Below are 21,093 nucleotides of genomic sequence, written 5' to 3' on the forward strand. Positions count from 1 at the left end.
AAAGAGTTAAATATTACAACTTTGTATTATGGACTAGAGTTAGACACCACCCTTTGGACTTTCATTTGCTCACCATTTTCCGTTCTGCTTTCTACCAAGCCAGTAATAAGGAAACATGTTTGTTTGCCTGCAGTAAGAAGTAAGGGTTGGGTTTGCTTATTTTGCAGTTATTATGATGAGCATAGCAGGATTGGATGTTTATTGCCAAAGGATGAAATGAAGGGATAATTTAAAGCCATATGAAAAAACATATATATCCTTTACTCTCATAATGACTATTTCCTCCTCTTTTTTGAGTACTTTATGGCAAAGGATGAAAACAGCCCTAGAAGAACAGAAACACTGCTGTGTATACTTACAGTTACCTGGCTGGCTGGCCGGCCACCCAGGCTATAACTCAGAGCTAATTTCTGAGGTTCCCAATGTGTGCAGCTCAGTGGGAGGCCTTTCCCATGGATTTAATGGTTTATGGACAGAAAATCCAGCCCCAGCAACCAGGGGGGAAAGTCAAACTGTTTTCCACAATTAGTATCCAATCACTTAGATAGTCCTTTATAAAGCAACTACGTATATTCCTGCGTATAAGACTACTTTTTAACCCAGGTGTGAGGGACAGGGGATATCGCGAAGTCCCTCCCCTCCTGAGTTCAAGCCCATCCCCGAGCACAGGGGAAAGCAGAGAGAGTTCCGATGCCAGTGGGGAAGCAGGAAGTCGTGTCCGAGGCTCAGGCAAGGTAGAGGAGCCAGGGTCCCAGGTGGGACAGGAAGGGGCGAATAAGGGGGGGAGACCCATCCCCCCAACTCCGGAATTACGCAGAAAGAGGAGGGGAAAGAGGATGGGTCTGCCAAAGCTTTTGTGTTGGAGAAAGACGCGCCAAAAGCCATTCGGAGGTTCTGAAACCGACTGACCACACCACTCCGTGTAAATAGCAATGACTTCAGCACTGTAAATACGCAGCACCAATAAAAGAATAAAATGCAGAGCTGCGTAGCGTCGTTACTCTGAAGTAGCCCACTCCGGCCACTGTGACAGCAACCTCCGAATCCTTTTTTGGGCTACTTTGGAGTTGCCGGGATGAGCGTGTCAGAGGCGGAGAGATGGCGGCAGATCGCGGAGCAAGCCCAGCAAGAACTGCAGCAGCTGTCGCTGCAGGCGCAGGGGGAATTGAAGGCAGCTAAAGAAGAGACTAAGAAGGTCCAGGACGACCGGCTACAACTTGCGGAACAGGTGAGAGCGCTACAGGAAAGAGAGCAGGAATTAAGGGCGGTGGCGGTAGACCTCCAAAACAAGCTGGATGCAGAGAAAAACAAGGCGGGAGGGGCACCCCAAGTCCAAGTGCTGCCAGGAAGGAGAGCCGGGACCCTAGTAAGCAAGTTCAATGGAGACCCGAGGGAATATCAGGGCTTTGAGACTGAGATTGTGTATGCTCTTGAGCTGCACCACGATGAGTTCCCTGATGATGAGCACAGGGTAGCGTTTATTGTGGAGCACCTTACCGGGGCAGCCAGGGAGTGGCTAAGACCGTTAATCGCAACAAAGAATCCTTGCATGAAGAATGTCAAACTATTTCTAGAAGGTTTGAAAACGATGTATTCGTCCGATAGTCATATGGACCAGACTAAGGAGGAACTTCATAATTTACGCCAAGGAAATATGACAGTTCGCGCGTATTGGGCGAAATTCACCATGCTGGTGCACAGATTGGGGTGGGAACTAGAGTCACCCCCAATGCAAGCGGCGTTCTACTTGGGGTTGCATGAGGAGGTGAAGGATGAGCTCTCGAGAGGTCCAAAGCCCAGTAATATGGATCAGCTGAGCAAAGCGGCTCTGGCGGTGGGGGTGAGACAGGAATCCCGGTGGAGCGACAAGCAAGCAACGCGCGCAAAGCGGGCTTGGTTCCCACGGTCGCAGGAGAAGCCACTCCCCCAACAACCCTTTCAAGCCACGCCTGGGGCCAGCCAGGACCAGGAACCCATGCAGATTGAGAGGCTTCCGGCGAGCTGCGGACATCAAAGGAAGTGCGAGATAGCCTCTCGGGGAATCTCGAGCTTAACGGAGCGCTTTGAAGTCACGCAAAGGCTCTGCGGACTTCTAAAACCTCAGGGGGGGTTACCCTGAGGGTCGTGGCACCCAGCTGTGCCCAGCGTGCCCTCCTACGCCTGGTTTTTCTAGGTTTTTATAGCCTGGGAACCGGGCGTGGGATTGAGCTGCGGGCGCGAAAGGGGAGAGACCACTGGCTCCGTTAAGCGCAGTCTCTGGCTTCCGATGGTAAGCAGCAAGTTCTCTTAAATTATAAACAATCCGTGTCAAAAGACGGAGGAGATAATTGGTTACTGATTAGAGATCGGATTTGTGAAGCTGTGGGGCGCAAAAACGGGGCCCGTCCCAGCAGCGGGAGAAAATGGCGCAGTAAGAAAATCGGAGGAGCTGAGCTATGGAAAGTGAAACTGTCTGCCTGCGGAGTGAGTTTTGCAGAAGTCCTTGTTTATTTTGTAACAAGGCAAGTTTTGAGGGGTGAAAAGAATTACTTAAAGACTCTATATTGATACTTTGTCTCTATCTTGGTGGTGGATCTGCAAGTGATCTAGATACTTTGTATTATCTGCGCTCTAGCCCAGAAAATACGATCGGCTTTGATCTGCCTGAAAGCTGTTTTAATATTGCTACAGCACTGAAGCAGGGGGAAGAGAAGGCTGACTTTTAAAACAATTACGAGTAGAGTATTTCCACACTAACTTCGAGCTTTGAAGGGGGGCCTTCAAAGAAGATGAGAAGAAGATGGGCAAAAGATTTGGGGCATAATATTGAATATGATGCGTGGTTGAAACTATGGAATCAAACTTTAAGATTTACAGCATGTACTGCCTTGAAAGAAAATGTATATAAGATGATGTACAGATGGTATTTAACTCCAGTTAAGTTAGCTAAAATGTATAGAATGAGTGATAAAAGTTGCTGGAAATGTAAAGAGAAAGATGGTGAATTTTATCATATGTGGTGGACATGCGAAAAAGTTAAAAGATTTTGGGAAAGTTTATATAATGAATTGAAAAAGATGTTTAGATATACCTTCCCAAAAAAACCAGAAGCATTTTTGTTAGGAATAATAGGAGGAGAGATTAGAAAAGAAGATCAAACACTGTTTATGTATGCAACAACCGCGGCTAGGACTTTGTTAGCCCAAAAATGGAAACTACAGGAATTACCTACAATTGTGGAGTGGCAGATAAAAATGATGGACTATGCTGAACTTGCTAGATTGACATGCAAGATTCGTGACCAGGGGGAGACAAGGTTTCAAAAGGACTGGAGTAAATATGTGGACTATATGGAGAAAAACTGTAGATCATTAAAAACTCTCGCAGGATTAAAATAAACCTTACGAATTGACCAATATGTTAAAAAAGGAACTGCAAAAAAGGGAATTAACAAGAAAACCGCATGAAGGGAGGGGGGGAAGTCATAGCTCGGCGGAGCAAGGTAAAAAATGTGAATATAAGATTTTGTATAAAAGATTGGTTTTGTTAATTTGTTGAATTTGGAAAATCGGAATAAAATGTATTTTTTAAAAAAAAAAGGAACCCATGCAGATTGATAGCGCGCGCGCGTGCGGGCTTTTCAAACCCCAGCGGCGCCAAGACGCAAGGAGGGAAGGGGTGGGAATTGCTTTCTCTGCAACTCCCCCCAGCATCTCGTCAGAGACTGCCCACATCGCAGGGAGTGGCAAGGAAAGGCGGGAACGGTTGTGCCCTCCCCCACTGACGCAGCACCACAGCAGGGAAACGGGAAAGCCTGGCTGCAGGAGACAAGGGGCAGCAGCCAGGCACAGTCAGCAGACAACAGCCCCAGCCCACCCACCCGCACAGAGAGGAGCAGAGCCAGCCCACCCCTCCCAGAGCAGGAGTGGTTCTAGAAGTGACGCTCACGCTCCCAAATGGCTATCCCCTGACGGTCCTCGCCCTAATTGACAGTGGGGCGTCAGCGAACTTCTTCTCGAGGAACTTTGCAGAACAGCACCAGATCCAGCTTCTGCAGCTGGATTTTCCTCTGCACGTGGCAACCATTGACGGCAGAGAGTTGCTGGGAGGGGCCATCACCCATCAACCCCCCCCCATGAGAATGACGGTGGGAAGGCACTCAGAGACACTGGCATTCAACGTCACCACCATCTCAGACCCCCCCCCATCGTCTTGGGCATGAGCTGGCTGGCGCGCCACGACCCCTCCATCAGTTGGCACCAGAGATGCATCACTTTTGGATCGGACTTTTGCCTGGAACACTGCATGCAGCACCAACCAGGGGAGGGGCCTCCGATAGCCACGGTGGCCACCATGCACATCAAAGGGGGTGAGGCGATACCCAAGCCGTACTGGGACCTGCAGGAAGTCTTCAGCGAAGCGGAGTCCGACCACCTACCCCCACACAGGCCTTTTGACTGCCAGATCAACCTGGTGCCAGGGGCAACTATACCCCCAGCCAAGCTGTACGCCATGTCAGACCAGGAACTGGAGGATCTGCGCGCTTTCATCGACAAGAACCTCAAGCGGGGGTTCATCAGAGAAAGCAAGGCAGCAGGGGGCAGCCCGGTCTTCTGGGTGGACAAGAAAGACACGCAACAGCGCCGTCTTGTGGTGGATTTTAGACGGCTGAATTCAGTGACAGAGCCAGTGGCTTTCCCCATGCCCAGAGTGGATGATCTCCTGACAGCGGCACGCAGGGGCAAGATTTTCACCAAGCTAGACCTGAGGGGGGCGTACAACTTGATCAGGATCCGGGAAGGCGATGAATGGAAAACCACGATGTTCACGCCTCTGGGCTCTTTTGAATATCTGGTGATGCCCTTCGGGTTGCAAGGGGGCTCAGCATGCTTCCAGGCCTTCATGCACCACGTCCTGGGGTCCCTCCTCTTCAGGAAATGCTTGGTCTTCCTGGATGACATCCTTATCTATTCCGATGACCCAGTGCAGCATGTGAAAGATGTCAGGGAGGTGTTGCAGCGCCTGAAGGAGAACCACCTGTATGTGAAGCTGGAGAAGTGCAAGTTTCACACCAAGGAGGTGGACTTCCTGGGCTACAAGCTGTCAGACAAGGGGCTGGCGATGGACAAGGACAAGGTGCAGGCCATCCTGGACTGGCACAGCCCCAGGACGCGCAAAGATGCCCAACGCCTACTAGGCTTCGCCAACTTCTACAGGAAGTTCATCAAGAACTTCTCTCGCGTTACGGCTCCCATCACTGACTGCCTGAGAGGCAAGCAGAAGTTCAGGTGGACACCAGAGGCGCAAGCAGCGTTCGAAAGCCTCAAGAGGGTGTTCGCCTCAGACCAGAACCTGTTCCACGTGGTTCAGGACGCGCCCCTACGCGTGGAGACAGATGCTTCTGATAAAGCTGTGGGCGCCATTCTGTTGCAACTGGACGCCAACAGAGAGTGGAGACCCTGTGCCTTCTTCTCCAGGAAGTTGACCCAGCCAGAGCGAAACTACACGGTGTTTGATCGGGAACTTCTTGCGATCCACGCTGCGTTCCAGCACTGGAGACACTTCCTGGTGGGCGCCAAGCACCCCATCCAGGTGTGCACAGACCACAAGAACCTGGAGTTCTGGAGAACTGCCAGGGTGCTCAACCAGCGGCAGATACGGTGGGCAGAGTTCTTCTCGAACTTCAACTTCTCCATACACTACATCCCGGGAGAGCAGAATGTCAGGGCGGATGCCCTCTCCCGCAAGCCAGAGTACATGGAGGAGGAGGCGCCACCGGCACCCAGGCACATTTTCCCCCCGTCAGCATGGTCCTGCGGAGCAGCAGTGGTGAGCGAGGCAGAACTCACAGCACTGACGGCAGCGGATGAATTTGCCAACCGCATCTTCAGAGAACTGAGAGGGGGGGGGAGCACGCAAAAGACTTTGCAGAACGCAGGGGGCTGCTTTTCTACAAGGGTGCACTGTACCTGCCCACCACCCAGCTTAGACGTACGGTCCTCAAGCAGATGCACGACAACCCAACGGCGGGTCATTTTGGGAGGGACAAGACCACACACTTAGTCATGAGACACTTCTGGTGGCCGGGGGTGCGGGAAGATGTTCGAGACTATGTACGGGGCTGTGACACCTGCCAGCGGGCAAAGGTGGTCAGAGCAGCGCCACCGGGATTGCTGGAGCCCTTAGCCACGCCACACAGGCCGTGGGAAGTGGTGTCCATGGACTTCATCACAGATCTGCCTTCTTCCAGGGGCAAGACTGCAGTGTTGGTGGTGGTGGACCTCATGTCCAAAATGTGCCACTTTATACCGTGTGCCAGGGCGGTCTCTGCAGAAGAGACAGCCAAACTGTTTGTGGATCACGTATTCAGACTGCATGGATTACCTTTAAGGGTTATTTCGGATCGTGGCCGCCAATTTGTTTCCAGGTTCTGGCGGCGGCTCATGAACCTCCTGCAGGTGGAGGTCAGCTTGTCGACGGCTAGACACCCGCAGACCAATGGACAGGCGGAGAGGGTCAACGCCATTCTGCAGCAGTACCTGAGATGCTACGTCAGCCAGCGGCAAACAGACTGGGTGGATCGCCTGCCACTGGCAGAATTTGCCTACAACAATGCGGTGCACGTCTCCACAGGGGTGTTGCCCTTTAAGGCCAATTACGGGCGCGACCTCAGATCTTTCCCAGAGAGGGAGGGGGAGGAGGAGGAGGAGGGCCCACAGGCTGAGGATTGGGCAGAGGAACTGGAGACGGTGCACCAGCAGCTCAGAGAACACTTGGAGAGAGCCAAGGAAGCGTACAAGAAGGGGGCAGATCGCCACAGGCGACCGGGGGAGGTCATTAGGGTGGGGGACAAAGTTTGGTTGTCCTCGGAGGGCCTTCCCATCAGAGGGAGGTGCAAAAAGCTGGCGCCCAGAAGGTTGGGCCCCTTCACGGTCACGCAACAGGTCAACCCGGTGGCATACAGGCTGGCACTGCCAGAGGACATGAGGGTGCACCCAGTGTTTCATAGATCGCTGATGTCGCCGTACAGGGAAAGCAGCAGGCTCCGAGGCAGCGAACAAACCCCTGAGGGAGGGGGGGAGAGGGAAGGCAGGGAGCAACTCAATGAGGCCACGGCCATCCTGGACTCAAGGGGGGGTGGGGGGCCTGGAGTACCTCATGGCATGGGAGGATGCTCCAACGTCCCAGAATGAATGGGTCCCAGCCACTCAGATACAGGAGGAATTCCTGGTAGAAGAATTTCACGCCCTCTTTCCCCATAGACCCAAGCCCTGGCACATGGAAAGGGAGGGGGAGGGGGAGGAAGCACGGGAGAGCAGTTCACCATGGCGCTGGGAAGCGGAGTTTGAGGAACCAGAGGATGAGGTATGGGTGTCACCGAGATCCACCCAGTCAGAGGAAGGAGCAGATTGGCAGAACATTTTTACCCCTACCAGCTCTGATGCCACGGACTTTTTGGGATTCCCGTCCTCCCAGGCGGAAGGGGGGGGCTCGCAGGACTGGGGGGAGGTGTTCACACCAACGGGCTCGGAAAGCACTGAGTTCTTAGGCTTCCAGTCGTCACCGACACCTGGGGGGGACCTGGGGAGGGGTGAAGGAGAGCTTGGGAGGGGGGTGGATGTGAGGGACAGGGGATATCGCGAAGTCCCTCCCCTCCTGAGTTCAAGCCCATCCCCGAGCACAGGGGAAAGCAGAGAGAGTTCCGATGCCAGTGGGGAAGCAGGAAGTCGTGTCCGAGGCTCAGGCAAGGTAGAGGAGCCAGGGTCCCAGGTGGGACAGGAAGGGGCGAATAAGGGGGGGAGACCCATCCCCCCAACTCCGGAATTACGCAGAAAGAGGAGGGGAAAGAGGATGGGTCTGCCAAAGCTTTTGTGTTGGAGAAAGACGCGCCAAAAGCCATTCGGAGGTTCTGAAACCGACTGACCACACCACTCCGTGTAAATAGCAATGACTTCAGCACTGTAAATACGCAGCACCAATAAAAGAATAAAATGCAGAGCTGTGTAGCGTCGTTACTCTGAAGTAGCCCACTCCGGCCACTGTGACACCAGGAAAATATTTTCAAAAGTCGGGAGTCGTCTTATACGCCGGGTCATTTTGGTAGCTAACTGATTTTCCATTGAAGGTCCGACCAGAATGAAAATGCTAAAGGTCAGGAACAAACCTAAAAGAACTAACAAAATTTTTAAAAACTCAAACGGGCTAAAAAAATAATATTCTGCTCAACGTACACAATGGGCTAGGTTAAGTTAACACACTCTTTGCATGGGAGAGGGTGAATAAAGGTTACTGTCCTTCCCTTCTTCTGGCCTGGCCCTCACAGCCTCTCCACTAGTGAGTGGGGGGTGGGAACTGGTTGGCACGATGTGCCTCCCCCACTCCAAAAAAAAAATACCCAACCTAGGAATGTGGCTGCTCTGTCTAATAAGCAACGCTGGCTACATGGTTGCACTGCTTTTAGCCCTTCACTAGAACGCCCCAGATCCAGCAATATTGCATTTTATTTTACTGTAGATATCAAACTTATTTTGCACCCTGCAGTATTACAGAAGCTGATAAGGAGTTGGGTTGCCTGCCCTTTAAGTATCAGAGTTCTGTACTGTACTGATAATATAACCTGATGGATCTAAAATGAAATTTATGGGTAGTTTTGTTTTGTTTTTAAATTGGACCTTAAATTGTGATCCTGACAATTTAATTTAATTCAAGTATCCCATAACCTAAAAATACCACAGACTTACCATTTCCCCAACTGTAATTGTTTTGGACAAGTAATCAACATAATTCCAAAATTAAAATTGATTTTAAATTTGTACCTGTCCCATCAATGCAAAACAAGCATTCTTATGTAAATCAGGGGTGGGGTGCACACTAATCCCAGTTTCATGAAACCTGATTTGAGGTTGTTGTTTAGTCGTTTCCGACTCTTCGTGACCTCATGGACCAGAGCACACCAGGCACTCCTGTCTTCCACTGCCTCCCGCAGCTTGGTCAGACTCATGTTCATGGCTTCAATAACACCGTCCAACCATCTTGTCCTCTGTCGTCGTCCCAACATCAGGGTCTTTTCCAGGGAGTCTTCTCTTCTCATGAGGTGGCCAAAGTATTGGAGCCTCAGCTTCACAATCTGTCCTTCCAGTGAGCACTCAGGGCTGATTTCCTTCAGAATGGATAGCTTTGATCTTCTTGCAGTCCAGGGGACTCTCAAGAGTCTCCTCCAGCACCATAATTCAAAAGCATAAATTCTTCGGTGATCAGCCTTCTTTATGGTCCAGCTTTGGACCATAAAGAATTTGAGATTTTAAGGTTAGACCTGTGTAAAATAATTGGGCTAAATATTATGCACAGGAAGGCAATTGCTGCAAACTGACAACAATTTCAGACGTATTTACTAGAGGCCACCTCGTAAGTGTCCCTACAGTTACTTGTATTATTTTAAATTGCAATTTTTTAAAATGTAGCAGCTCTGCATGAACTCTTGGACTATTAGCAAGCTTTAATCTTTGCCATAAGACAAACCTACATAAAATGTGCTTTCTTTAAAATATATTGACATGGTTACATTTTTGTTATTTTTTTAAACCTCTCTGTGGATATTCAAACAAAATATATTGCTCAAAATAAACATTTCAATTTTGCTTCCCATACAGAGGAAATAATAGACTCATAGAATGGTAGAGTTGGAAGGGATCCTTAGGGTCATCTAGTCCAACCCCCTGCAATGCAATACAGTCATACCTCAGTTTAAGTACGCTTTGGTTCGAGTACTTTCAGTTTAAGTACTCCGCGGACCTGTCTGGAACGGATTAATCCACTTTCCATTACTTTCAATTGGAAAGTTCACTTCAGGTTAAATACGCTTCAGGTTAAGTACGGACTTCCAGAACCAATTACACTCATACTTCGGGTTAAGTTCGCTTCAGGTTAAGTATGCTTCAGTTTAAGTACTCCACTCTCCAAGGAAGGAGAGTCCACCACCTCTTGTGGGAGCCTGTTCCAGTGTCAAACTAAAATTTTATTATTTGTAAGTACCTAGGGTTTGATCCCCCTCCCCCACACACTCAAACTGTAGTGGCATTACATAAAAGTGGTGATGTTGCTTTATAAATAGTTTATATGTGTGAAATTTGGAGCCACCAGTCTTACAGAGACAAAATTTGGAGCATAAGAGGAATCTTGCTGCATCGGACCAAAGGCCTGTCTAGTCCAGCATCCTGTTCTCACTGTGGCCAACCGGATGCCCCTGGGAAGCTCGCAAACAGGACTTGAGAGTGATTTTCAGCAGTTGGTATCCAGGGTCATGCTGCCTCTGACAGCAGGATAGAAAATAGTGTTAGGAGATTCAGTTCCACCTTAAGGATTAGGCATGTTGCTGTTGTTGTATGTCACATGTCTGTGCATTTCCGTTTGTACTTTTCCTGTACTGTTGGACTGATGGAAGAGAGGAAGCATCTTTTGCTCCCTCTTCTCAGACGCTGTAAATAAACTGCTTTTAAAATGCCTCTCACCTGCCTTATCTTCTCTGCTAAAACTGCGTGGACATCTCTGCTGATGACGTGCTCAGGTTACTGAGACCGTGGCTCATGTTCCGTTGGAATCACCAGCTCGACCTCCCAGTGGTGATATCCCAACAAATAGCTCTCATGACTAGTACTCAGTTACCGTTTTTTTCTTAATGGATTTGTCCAAAGCCATGCAGGTTGATGGCCATCACTACATCTTGTGGGCATGGATTTGACAGTTTAGCTATGCACTGTGTGCTGTGTTCAAGCTCTTGTCTCAAGGGATATTAAGAGAAACGTAACTCACCGATTTCCTTCCCCTGTTGCGGCGTGAATATTATTAGTCAGCTTGTGTTAAATATATATTGGCTCTTTAGGTGGCGTGAGAGCTATTTCTCTGTGGTACAATCCTATGCTGCTGCAGTTATAAGTACAGTGGTACCTCGGGTTACAAACACTTTGGGTTACAAACACTTTGGGTTACAGACTCCGCTAACTAAGAAGTAGTACCTCGGATTAATAATTTTGCCCCAGGATGAGAACAGAAAGCACGTGGTGGCGGCACGGCGGCAGCGGGAGGCAGGGCTGTCTTAAGCATGTCAGACACCCCGGCGCGTGGTGCGGAGGTAGCTCCAGCGCCCCCGCCCTGCCCCGTTTCTTGCTGCAGCTGGTGGGCAGGCGCAGTGCGCGGCGCGGTGCCCCCCTGGCAGCCTGGTGTGCCGCGCCACCCTTCCCCTAGAGCCGGCCCTGGCGGGAGGCCCCATTAGCTAAAGTGGTACCTTAGGTTAAGAACAGTTTCAGGTTAAGAACGGACCTCCGGAATGAATAAAGTTCGTAACCAGAGGTACCACTGTATAAGCACCAGATTCACATGGTGTGTGTCCTCAAAACAGGCAAAAGTAAGTGGGGAAAAGCCATGCAATTGAGCCTAATCTGATCTCATTTTTTGACAGAATTACAAGCCTGGTAGATGAAGGGAACGCTGTGGATGTAGCCTATCTTGATTTCAGCAAGGCCTTTGACAAGGTGCCCCATGATATTCTTGTAAAGAAGCTGGTAAAATGTGGGCTAGACAATGCTACCATTCAGTGGATTTGTAACTGGCTGACTGACCGAACCCAAAGGGTGCTCATCAATGGCTCCTCCTCATCCTGGAGAGTAGTGACTAGTGAGTGGGGTGCCACAGGGTTCTGTCTTGGGCCCAGTCTTATTCAACATCTTTATCAATGACCTGGATGATGGGCTTGAGGGCATCCTGAGCAAGTTTGCAGACGACACCAAATTGGGAGCGGTGGCTAATACCCCAGAGGACAGGATCACACTTCAAAATGACCTTAACAGATTAGACAACTGGGCCAAAGCAAACAAGATGAATTTTAACAAGGGGAAATGTAAGGTACTACATTTGGGCAGAAAAAATGAAAGGCACAAATACAGGATGGGTGACACCTGGCTTGAGAGCAGTACATGTGAAAAGGATCTAGGAGTCTTGGTAGACCACAAACTTGACATGAGTCAGCAGTGTGATGCAGCAGCTAAAAAAGCCAATGCAATTCTGGGCTGCATCAATAGGAGTATAGCATCTAGATCTAGGGAAGTAATAGTACCACTGTATTCTGCTCTGGTCAGACCTCACCTGGAGTACTGTGTCCAGTTCTGGGCACCACAGTTCAAGAAGGATACTGAAAAGCTGGAACGTGTCCAGAAGAGGGCAACCAAAATGGTCAAAGGCCTGGAAACGATGCCTTATGAGGAACGGCTTAGGGAGCTGGGTATGTTTAGCCTGGAGAAGAGAAGGTTAAGGGGTGATATGATAGCCATGTTCAAATATATGAAAGGATGTCATATAGAGGAGGGAGAAAGGTTGTTTTCTGCTGCTCCAGAGAAGCGGACACGGAGCAATGGATTCAAACTACAAGAAAGAAGATTCCACCTAAACATTAGGAAGAACTTCCTGACAGTAAGAGCTGTTCGGCAGTGGAATTTGCTGCCAAGGAGTGTGGTGGAGTCTCCTTCTTTGGAGGTCTTTAAGCGGAGGCTTGACAGCCATCTGTCAGGAATGTTTTGATGGTGTTTCCTGCTTGGCAGAGGGTTGGACTGGATGGCCCTTGTGGTCTCTTCCAATTCTATGATTCTAGGAGTTCACTCCTAGTGTTATCTATGCAGTTAAAGTAATTATATTCTACCCCCTAAATCACTGTAATGGCAAACAATGATAAAGAGGATTCTAGTAAATTATGGGGAAAGGAGGCAGATGTGTAGCATCATGTTTGAAATAATTCTAACTGAGTTAAGTGGGGTTTACTTCTGAATTATTACACAAGATTACTCTGAGCTAGGCTATGAAAAGCTGGAGTCAAGGAACTTGTTAAAGTCATGGAGCTTTGAGGAAAATCCTGCCTGAGGAGATTTGAGGATTTTCTTCCTTTTAAAAAATCTGTTTATTTTATTTTTTCAACTATAACAATGAAAAACAGAACTCCCTCCATCCTCAAGAGTACACTGAGTTGGAGACAATTATAGCGTTGACTATACAGTACTAGAAAAGGTTAAATTTGGCAGTCACACTGTTTAAATAAAAGTGTATTTCCATAGATTTCAATGGGATGCAGGTGGTCTGTATCCTTGCTCTTTTTGGAATGCATGGGAAATAAAACTGAACCATGAAAAACGGGGGACTACCTTCATTGTTGGTGGAGTTGTAAAAAGGTCAACATATTCTGGTCAGAAGTGTACGATGAAATGAAAAAAATGCTAAGATTCACGTTTGAGAAAAAACCGAAGATTTTGTTATTAAGCCTGCTCCCAGAAAGTGTACCGAGGGATAGGAAGAATGTCTTATTATATGCATGTGCGGCAGCCAGAACGCTGATAGACCAAAATTGGAAAGGGGACAAAATCCCATCTATACAGGAATGGCGTATTAAATTGGTGGAATATATGAACCTAGCTAAATTAACAGCAATAATTAGGAGGATCCCCAAACAAAAAATAAAGGAAGAGTGGAAATATGTTGAGGACTATTTTTATAAACAAGGTATAAATTCAAAATGGGTGATATGTTTAGAGTAAAATGCACAAACTGATTAAGTAAATGGAAAATATAAGGAAGTTAGGATATGGTATAGAATCAAAATGATTAGGAAAAGCCTAGTAAAATTTTATGTGAGAGAGAACTGAATTTAAATGTTTGGAAGTTAATATTTTTTTTAATCTGTAATTTTGATTTTGATGTTGTTGTTTTCTTGGTTTCTTATCTTTGCTTTTTTATTTTTTTTCTTCTTCTGTCTTTTTCTTCTTTTTGTCCTTTTTTTCATTCTAGAAAATTATGTTTGCTTATATTTGATTATGTTCAATTATGTTCGATTATGTTACGTTCTACATTATATTATGTTTTGTTGATTTTAACCTGAAATGAAATAAAGTTATTTTTAAAAAAAACAAAGAACTGAACCATGGGGAAGCAAATATGTCTGTCAGTTTATTGCCCCTTTGTATCCATATCTGTAGTCTTTTGTAACTATTTTGTTACTATTAAATTTTTATTTCCCCATTGATTTTTAAAAAAGTAACAACAGAACATTTCTTCTACTGGCCAGTCCTTAACATGCTTGCTCTGGCTTCTGCTGGAGGTGGAGAACAGGTAGCAGAATGAACGATTCCACATTAAACAAGAGAGCACAATACAGCTCTGCTTTACGACAACAATCTAGGTCGCTTCCAAATTGCTAGCACCACACCTAAGCCTGATTGCAGGGCACATGGATATGGGTCAGGTGTGAGGAATGGAGCTGAACCTACAGGTCTGGTCTGGCACACAAACACAAGATGTTCAAAATGGCAGTAACATTTAATGCTCTAATGCTAATGATGGGCAGCTGTAGGGTTTCACCAGAAGGTTTATAAGAAACAGGTTTAAGGTGGAAAGATGTGCTTCTCTGCCATGGCTGTTTATGTACAGTGAGCTCAGGTCACATGCACACAACACCATCGGCACATATACACCAACATGTTGGAAGAGTTATGTGAAAACAGATAAGCTTTTTCTGAACACTTACCAATAAAGCTTGCTAATACCAAGTTGATACAGAAATTATCCAAGAAGAGCTCAAGGTTATTGACAGGTATAAGCCCGCAGTAGATCACATGAAGTAAGTGGAGCTAGTGCTTTATTAGAAGGAGCAGGATCTACACAGGAGTGTCAAACCTAATGAGCACAGCAACTCTTATTTGGTAAGTCTTGCCCTTATGAATCAGCTATGGTGACGGAAGATCCCCACCTTCTCACAGCTGCCTAAGTCCCCTCCTCTCCAGGGTTTCCCCCCAAGGAATCTGACATTGTGCCTGTGATGCTAATTTCTCCTCGGCCCTCTTCATACCTCTTCTGGTTCTGGGAAACTAGCGGTGTGGCAGCAGGAGGCGGATACAACTGTGACTTCACCAGCTGGACTCACCTCTGCCTCTTGGCCTCCCGCATCCCACCCTCCTGCTTCATCTTCTGATTCTGGACATCTCTCCAATCCCCAAGCTCTGAGCCTTATTTCCTTGCCGGTTCCCCAGCTGGCTCCTCCCACCATTTCTCTGCATCTAACCAGTCCCCAACTCTTATCCATTACTAGCAATAAACCAGGAGTCTCCTTCCTGCAAAAATGTGACAAGATCATCCTTCCTTCCTTCATTTAAAAAAGAAAGAAATGAGATTGAGATTCTCTGTGAACTTACTTAGATATACATATGCACAGGACCAGAATGCATATGACAGAATTTTAGAATAGGATGGCAATAGGGATTTGTGCAGTGCTCTGAAACTTAAGTGAACTTTCAGAAATTACTGATGGTTAGCTCTGTAATTACAACAGCAGAGGGCATCAGACTGTCAGCTGAGCATCCACAGTTTGCTATGAAGTGGTGGACTTTTCAGGGCAATATGATTTTTAAAAAACTTTGACAAATAATAACAAAAAGCTTAATTAAACATCCTGGAATGGGGCTGATAAAGACCAAAAAATGCTCTATAATATTACTATTACTTTGTTGTTGTTGTTGTTGTTGTTGTTTAGTCGTGTCCGACTCTTCATGACCCCATGGACCATAGCACGCCAGGCACTCCTGTCTTGCACTGCCTCCCACAGTTTGGTCAAACTCATGTTCGTAGCTTCGAGAACACTGTCCAACCATCTCGTCCTCTGTCGTCCCCTTCTCCTAGTGCCCTCAATCTTTCCCAACATCAGGGTCTTTTCCAGGGAGTCTTCTCTTCTCATGAGCTTCAGGATCTGTCCTTCCAGTGAGCACTCAGGGCTGATTTCCTTCAGAATTGATAGGTTTGATCTTCTTGCAGTCCATGGGACTCTCAAGAGTCTCCTCCAGCACCATAATTCAAAAGCATCAATTCTTCGGCGATCAGCCTTCTTTATGGTCCAGCTCTCACTTCCATACATCACTACTGGGAAAACAATAGCTTTAACTATACGGACCTTACTATTACTATTACTTATTGAATTTATTAGATGCTGTAGCAGACCCACCACTTAATACCACCCATTATTAAGGCAGCGGATCCACTCCTGCAAACTATTAAATATGGTGCACCCACAATTTACCACAGATAATCTAGTGGGGGACTTGTGTGAGGGAAAACTTAATGATTGGAGTCTCAAGCATAAAATAAACAAACAAAAAAAGTTTTATTAAACAAAAATGGTTTATGAAACAAAGTGGGTCAGCAAATGCATTCTTTCAGGTAGAAGTTAACTTGTTCACTTTAACTAACTCAGGCTATAGGCACAGTGCTTCTTGAACTTCAGTTACTAAAAATGAGTTGTTACACTTCTGGTGGTAGATATTCAGGTTTCTAAAATAGAGAGTAAAATGTTCAACTCAGTTTCTGTCACTCAGATATTCCCATTAAATACTTTCAACACCATACCGCTTCCTTCACAGCTTCTCCTCAGTTGCCCAGTCTCTTAACCATCCCACCCCTGAGGTCTTCTAAATGGTATCACAGACCCAGGGGATCCCCTCACCCCTTGGGTCTGGGTTGGGAGTCTTCTGGACCTAGAATAACTCTCCCCTCCTGGCTAGACTGACACCCAGGATCTCCCTCTCCTGGCTCAGACTCAGCCCTCCCAGAACACTCCTCTTTGTATTCGTTTCCCAGACTGTCAACCCGGTCTAAAACTGCACATAAAATATAAAATGTTTAATAACTCTTAGCCAAGGGGGTAGACTTACTCATTGCTTTAAAGCTTAAACAACAATAAGGGAATGAGTTATAAGCCGTTTAAAGACGAACAAGGGTTTTACTTCTGAATTCTGCACATGCTGTGTTTATCTTATTGTTAAGCACAATGGGTTGTATCCATTTCTGCAGTTACACTAGTGCAGCAATCTGTCACTTATGCAATGGAACGTCCCTCCTCCTCTTCCCTATGCCTGGGGCTTTTTTTCTGCCAGAAAGTGCTGGAGCACAGTTTTTTTTTTGCCTTGCTTTGTCTAATAATAATAATTTATTATTTATACCCCGCCCATCTGGCTGGGTTTCCCCAGCCACTCTGGGCGGCTTCCAACCGAATATTAAAAACAGTACAGCATCAAACATTAAAAACTTCCCTAAACAGGGCCGCCTTCAGTTGTCTTCTAAATGTAAAATAGTTGTTTATTGCCTTGACATCTGTTGGGAGGGCGGTCCACAGGGCAGGTGCCACTACCAAGAAGGCCCTCTGTCTGGTTCCCTGTAACCTCACTTCTCGCAATGAGGGAACCGCCAGAAGGCCCTCGGTGCTGGATCTCAGTGCCCGGGCTGAATGGTGGGGGTAGAGACGCTCCTTCAGGTATACAGGACCGAGGCCATTTAGGGCTTTAAAAGTCAGTACCAACACTTTGAATTTTGTGCTCGAAAACGTACTGGGAGCCAGTGTAGATCTCTCAGGACCGGTGTTATGTGGTCCTGGCGGCCACTCCCAGTCACTAGTCTAGCTGCCGCATTCTGGATTAATTGCAGTTTCTGGGTCACCTTCAAAGGTAGCCCCATGTAGAGTGCATTGCAGTAGTCCAAGCGGGAGATAACCAGAGCATGCACCACTCTGGCGAGACAGTCTGCCGGCAGGTAGGGTCTCAGCCTGCATACCAGATGGAGCTGGTAGACAGCTGCCCTGGACACAGAATTAACCTGTGCCTCCATGGACAGCTGTGAGTCCAAAATGACTCCCAGGCTGCGTACCTGGTCCTTCAGGGGCACAGTTACCCCATTCAGGACCAGGGAGTCCTCCACACCTGCCCGCCTCCTGTCCCCCCAAAACAGTACTTCTGTCTTGTCAGGATTCAACCTCAATCCGTTAGCCGCCATCCATCCTCCAACTGCCTCCAGGCACTCACACAGGACCTTCACTGGTTCTGATTTGAAAGAGAGGTAGAGCTGGGTGTCATCTGCATACTGATGAACACCCAGCCCAAACCCCCTGATGATCTCTCCCAGCGGCTTCATATAGATATTAAAAAGCATGGGGGAGAGAACGGAACCCTGAGGCACCCCACAAGTGAGTGCCCAGGGGTCTGAACACTCATCCCCCCCACCACTTTCTGAACACGGCCCAGGAGGAAGGAGTGGAACCACTGTATGACAGTGCCCCCAGCTCCCAACCCCTCTAGACGGTCCAGAAGGATGTTATGGTCGATGGTGTCAAAGGCCACTGAGAGATCCAGCAGAACTAGGAAACAGCTCTTACCTTTGTCCCTAGCTCGCCGGAGATCATCGACCAGCGCGACCAAGACAGTTTCAGTCCCATGGTGAGGCCTGAATCCCGATTGGAAGGGATCCAATAATTCTGCTCACCCAGCAAAGGAAGTCCCCTGAACAGCAAGGTGTGCAGGATGGCAGCTGAAGCAGCCTGAGCAGGGAAAGTGGTGTGAGTGGTGAGCGGCAAAGTGTGCATGCACGAGGGCAGCTGAAGTGGCCTGAGCAGGACAGGAGACCAGCAAGGTGCGCACAATGGTGACTGAAGTGGCCTGAGTAGGTGGGGGGAGCGTCTTGTCGTTTGATTTCAGTTTCAAGATGGTGGCATCAGCATCTGGATTGCAGACTGAGGTGGTGTTCTGGCACCTTTTTTTTCCTATAACAAAGCACTGCCTACAACTCCATGCACACCTACAAAATCTACTCCGCAGGTGGAAGTTCCATAGGGCATGTCAAACTTTATTTGTGCAGCATTGGATGCAACCCAATGTAGAAATCATGTCCTTATTACAACTTATAGTTGTAGGGATGGGTTTTTAAGTTTGTAATGTGGGGAATGACAGGTAACTTGAGGGGGGAGAATTAAATCTGAAGATGTAACATGATTAAATTGTATGTTTTAATTTGTTTAATTCCTATTTCAGGTATGGAATTTGCTGTTGAAATTTGAGGGCTAAATTTGGGCTGTAAAATGAGAGTAAATAATATGATATTGCAATGTGCCTGGGGGTTTATTAATGTTAAATCAGCACCTTAGCAAATCCAGGACAGAATTAATAGGATGTGACCATACAGGTTTGGCTTCTCTAGCAATTATTTTGGTGTGATAATTACACACATTACTTATGCTTATTCCCATCTGGCAGTGCGGAAATAATTCTGACAACGCTTGCAGCACAGTCAGCACACAGAGGAAAAAGGTGTACAATGACATGCAATGTGGATCCTCTTTGGGATTCTGCTTTCTACTTTCTAGGTTGCAGCCAGAAGCATTGCACGTGAATACAAGGAGCAAGCCAGACAATACTGTTGGCCAAGAAGCACAGTCAAGACTTTGCAACAGAGGTGGTGATTTGTTTTGATTTGTGGTTCCTAAGGATGGGTTTCTTCAATGGTGCTGCTATACAATGCACAAACTCCCCCTCCTCTATTGTCATAAGTAAAGGTAAAGGGACCCCTGACCATTAGGTCCAGTCGTGACCGACTCTGGGGTTGTGCGCTCATCTTGCATTATTGGCCAAAGGAGCCGGTGTATAGCTTCCAGGTCATGTAGCCAGCATGACAAAGCCACTTCTGGCAAACCAGAGCAGCACATGGAAACGCCGTTTAACTTCCCGCTGTAGCGGTTCCTATTTATCTACTTGCATTTTGACATGCTTTCGAACTGCTATTGACCACTAACCCAGCTATGCTAAGGGGATTGCTGGTTAGAGAGGTTTGCAATCAGTGGATTGATATGACTTGAAATACCATTAATTGACTACTGTATTTTCAGGGACATTACCAGCCTATCCCCTCCCTACATTGTGGCAGCACAACTGTTAAGACTTTTGATAGCCACATCTCAGGAAACAAAGTGGGGAGTGGGCTTTCAACCAGTCTTCCACAGTTGTGTTTCTGAGTAGAACTTGTATCCTAATCCCAGTGAAATTGTGTTTTAAAGCACCCAGAACTACCATTCCGCAATACTGATTGCAAATTCCATTGTAGGCACATCCAGTATGTGTTTTGGGTCTGGGTGTGTGGACTTCCTTAATTCCGAATAAAGGCCATTGGCTCACCTATGGCTATGACTCACCATTGACTCACCATTGACTACAGGGCATATTGTGCAGAGGTGTGTAATTGCTTGTTCTGCTGTATGCTTGGTTTTTTTTTTTGGCATGTGTATGTGATGAGGTGAATAAACTGTTAGTGGGTCTGCAGTAGGGGGATAGCTTTGTTTGGAGATATCACTCATCAGCACAAGTAAAAACTCAATGTTGTACCACTTTGAGGCAATGATGGTGACAGTGGCAAATAATAAGTTTTATTCACAGTACTGTACAGTGGAACCTCGGTTTTTGAGTGTCTCAGAAGACAAACAATTCAGAACGCCAAAAACCTAGGAGTGAATTCTTCCGTTTTCGAATGCGCCTCCGAAGTTGAACAGCTTCCAAGGCGCGTTTCTCCATTTTCTCAATGGAATTTGCAGACCACCCATTGCGCTTTGGTTGTCGAACGTTTCAGAAGTCGAATGGTCTTCTGGAATGGATTACGTTTGATAACCAAGGTTCCACTGTATTGCCCATTGCTTTTGCAAGCGGGTTGAGGCAACCTGAAATCTTGTCCAATAGAAACATTCTAAATTTATATCCCTTATTGGCTTACCAGCTAGACACTGAGTTACCCTCTCTCATGAGTCCAACTTTTCATTTATGGCAAGTAATCTAACCATACCCTATGTTAGATTACCTCTAACAGGTTCAGAGGTACAGTAAGTACTTGCTCCCAGGGAGGGTGATTCCTCAGGAAATTACATGTTGCACCTTCTTTGCTGTTTCTTACCTAGGCTTTGATATTTTGTTTCCTAGGTTGCCACCCTCAGCCTGGGTGCCACCATTGCCACAAAAGGGAAGGAGTGTTAATTATTGATACTGTTGCATGCCACCCCAATCTCCGAATGGTGCAAGATTCCAGGGGTTCCGGGCGCTTACCCAGAGTTCATGTTTCCTTTTGGAAATGAGGCATAGCAGAAACTGTGTTGTCTTTAGGATATATGGTTTACTTACACATACATACATACAGTACAGCATTAGCCTATGATGGAGAAGGGGTTCGCAGCATTAACACCCCCCAAAAGTTTATTGTTTCTCCCATAGCTGCAGCCTTGGATTCAAA

The sequence above is a fragment of the Zootoca vivipara genome, chromosome 7, assembly GCF_963506605.1.
Source record: "Zootoca vivipara chromosome 7, rZooViv1.1, whole genome shotgun sequence".
Lineage (NCBI taxonomy): Eukaryota > Metazoa > Chordata > Lepidosauria > Squamata > Lacertidae > Zootoca > Zootoca vivipara.